The sequence below is a fragment of the Bactrocera dorsalis genome, chromosome 1 (assembly GCF_023373825.1).
Source record: "Bactrocera dorsalis isolate Fly_Bdor chromosome 1, ASM2337382v1, whole genome shotgun sequence".
NCBI lineage: Eukaryota > Metazoa > Arthropoda > Insecta > Diptera > Tephritidae > Bactrocera > Bactrocera dorsalis.
Window position 1 is genome coordinate 53,661,526 of NC_064303.1, and position 3,681 is coordinate 53,665,206.

At 35.4% G+C, this 3,681-nt stretch overlaps 1 pseudogene; it reads left to right on the forward strand.

Moving 5' to 3' along the window:
* The first annotated feature begins 287 nt into the window (after positions 1-287).
* LOC125775609 (uncharacterized) lies at positions 288-1,080 on the forward strand (annotated as a pseudogene).
* The last annotated feature ends 2,601 nt before the right edge of the window (positions 1,081-3,681 follow it).

Here is a 3,681-nt window from a genome sequence, read left to right on the forward strand (position 1 = left end):
GCCTCTAACACACTTATCAAGCACACGAGAACACTCAGTTTTTGCCATTGTACACACAATAAATAAGTCACTTGAAACGTTATTCCACTGAGTGCTTGTATTAAAATGCGATTTGAATATGAACAAGTGCAATAATATGCCTAATTTTGATTTGGATTGATAAAAGAGAGCCATTATAACAGTAATCTGCAAAAAAACCGGTTTTGAAAAAATTGTCGCTTACAACGTTATTCGCGAACATACTTCAATTACTGGCTTGTATTATTAATATTTAATTGATTATTTAACAGAAAAAAAGATTAAGGCTAAACGGCACATTTCGTTGGTCTGAAAGCCAAATGAAAGACCTTTTGATAAATATAGTGGACGCAATAAAAGAGAATTCGCACCATTTTGAGGTAATATTTATATATTTTTTGTCATTCCATCATTTTACATTTTACGATCTGCTTTTAGAAACCCACAGCCCAAAGGTTTTGCAACAAAATTGGCGAAAAAGCTCCAAATTTAATGAATATTAAATGGGACATAATGAGGACTAAAATGAGGCATTTGAAAACGACTTTTTTATCTGCGCTCAAGTGGAAAGGCCAGACTGGTGCAGGCTTACTTGAAAGTGGTGATCCTCATAGTGTGGAGGACCTTCACGTGATATTTGGACGTCGCATAAGTGTTCAGCCACCAGCGATTCATCAATCAACAGAGTTGGTGTCAGCGTTGGACGATATATAAATAGAATATGTTACCCCAGATATAGACCCCGACGCAAGTTCTTCGAGTCCGTTACCCAGTCCGTCCGCTATTATGTATCCGTCTGCAGAGGAAGTAGTTAATCCGTCCGCTAATTTTACATGCACATCTACACCAAGGAGAAATATGAAAAGATCTCATAGAAGTTCAAATCCATTTTCATTACTTTTCGAAATCCAAAATAGGAAGTTGGAACTATAAACGAAAAAATTGCAATTTGAAAGAGAGAGAGAGAAAAATTATTTTCAATTGCAGAAATTACGGTTGGAGCAAGCAAGGAAAGTAGAAATGGAAAAAATCAGATTGGAACACGAGCGATTGAAAAGCTAAAATAGCTCATAAATTGCCAAAATGTAATCATCTGTATTCCAAGATAAGATTTTTTCCATTTTGACTTTTCCTTCTTAATACATTTGTTGGGTTGTTTTACTTATAGTGACTTAGTGAATATGGTCCACCTTGCTTTTTTTACTTTATCCGTATTAAGTTATTTCTAGTCAAATAATTTATGTTACTTGTTTATGTAAAGAAATTGAATTTTATTTGAAAAAATAAATAAGAAAAGAATTTTTAAATTAAAATATTTATTGATTAAACAATTGTTCAAAGATTTGTCGTCGCCTTATCTCCCCTTCATTAGTACGAGCATTTGGTTCCCATAACGACTCGTCAATACTGTGCTCCGATTCCTCAGGTTGGTAATCGAAATAATCGTCTTGTTGGAGTATAAAGTTGTGTAACAATGCACAACAGAGAATCCATTTGTTAACTTTTCTCATTCCTTTTTCATTTTTTATTTGGGGCCTTAAGCCTTTTAAACTACCAAATCATTCCTTCAGCATTCCAAAACAATGTTCAATTCGAATTCTATATCGACTGAATTTTTGTTAAAAAATTCCTTTGGCTTAGTGTTGAAGATGCAACAAGTAATATATTTCCTAAGAGGGCTTTGTCCGAAAATGTAATACGAATAAGTTATACGAGGGCTGTCCGATAAATAACCGACCTCAACGTGAAGCTAGCGGCACATCTGAAAAAAAGTTTCTACTTCAAATTGTGCATATTATAATAGCTACTCGCCAAAATTTCAGAAATTTATCTTGCGCAATTATCTGTTGACAGTCGTTTTTGTGAGTCTATTTCGGTGATTTCCCCAAAATGGAAAAAAATGAATATCGAGCTGTAATTAAATTTTTATTTTTGAAAGGCAATCCGTCTTCACAAATCAAAGATGAGTTGGACTCTGTGTATGGTGACTCTGCACCATCGTTTGCCACCGTAAAATTTTGGGAAGCTGAATTTAAACGTGGTCGCAGGAGCTTGGAAGATGATGAACGTCCTGGGCGTCCAAAAACTGTAACCACTAACGATAACATCGCTAAAGTTCAAAACTCGGTGATGAGAACTATGATGTGTGGTGTGTGCAAATGCGTAGCATACTGGTCAATATGGACCAATGGCATATCGTTAATGGTAATATTAAACGATGTGAAGAAAACGCGGAAAAATGGGACCACGATGACCAAAAAGCATTGGCGAACATAATTTTATGTGTTAAACCAACACAAATTTCTAATATAAAATCGTGCAAAACGTCAGCAGAGGCTTGGGAGAAACTTCGAGAAGTGCACATGCCTAGTGGACCGTTACAAAAGGTTTCGTTGTACAAAAAGTTGCTTGGATGCAGTATGTCTGCAAGCCAAAGCATGTCGTCTTATCTCACTTCGTTTGTCGAGGTGGTAGATAAATTAGCCGAGCTCAATATAGAATTAAACGAAGAGTTAAAGGTTATTATACTGCTATCCAGTTTGCCTGCAGAGTATGAAAACTTCGTAATAGCTATTGAAACTCGTGACAAATTACCATCGTTTAGTGTTCTAAAAGTCAAGCTTTTAGAAGAAGGTGCCAGTAGAGAACAACAAATAAGTCAAGAGCCATCGGCGCAAGCGGTCTACAAACACACTTGAAAACGCAGAAACAAACGCAAACGCAAACGCAAAATCGAATAACTTCAAAGGAAAATGTTTTGGTTGTGGTATGCGAGGACATACGATTGCACAGTGTAAGCGAAAGACAGAACAGCAAGCCCATAATGATAATGAGCTTTCGTATGCTATGTATGCAGCGGATGTGGGAGTTAAAAAGGGTAAACATGCTTGGTGCGTCGATAGTGGAGCGACCACTCATATGTGCTGCGATATGGACATGTTTGTCTCGTTTGTCGAAAAAGAAGAAAAAATAATGTTAGCAGCAGATAACTTCATTTACTCGAAAGGTGTAGGTACGGTAAAAATAAGGACAAAAGAATGTGCTCTAGAATTGCGTGATGTTTTGTTTGTACCTTCACTCAAAATGAATTTTTATTCCGTGAGCAAAGCTATAAAATATAAACATACAGTGCTTTTCAAACAGTTTTATGTTGAAGTAAAAAACTTAAAAGGGACAGCTCTACTGAGAGCAAACTTGCAAAATAACTTGTTTCTTTTTTATGCGCAAGCAAATAATTCAAAAATTATGTTAAACAACATGATGTGGCATAATCGGTATGGCCACATAAACTTTGAAAGTTTAAAACAAATCGCAGACAATAATTTGGTACATGGTTTAAATAAAAATTACATTAACACTAAAACAAATTGCGTCACATGCAATAAATCAAAAATATGTGCAGTGCCTTTTCCGAAGAAGTATGAAATAGGTTCTAAACAAATACTAGAACTTGTGCATACGGACGTTTGTGGACCGATAAACGTAAAATCAGTTGGTGGCGCAAGGTATTTCCTCACTTTTATTGACGATTTTTCGCGAATGATTTTTGTATATTGTATAAAGCAAAAAAGTGAAGTTTTCGAAAAATGTAAAACATTTAAAAATCTGGTGGAAAACCAAACGAAGAACAAAATTAAAAAGTTGCGTAGTGACAATGGTACA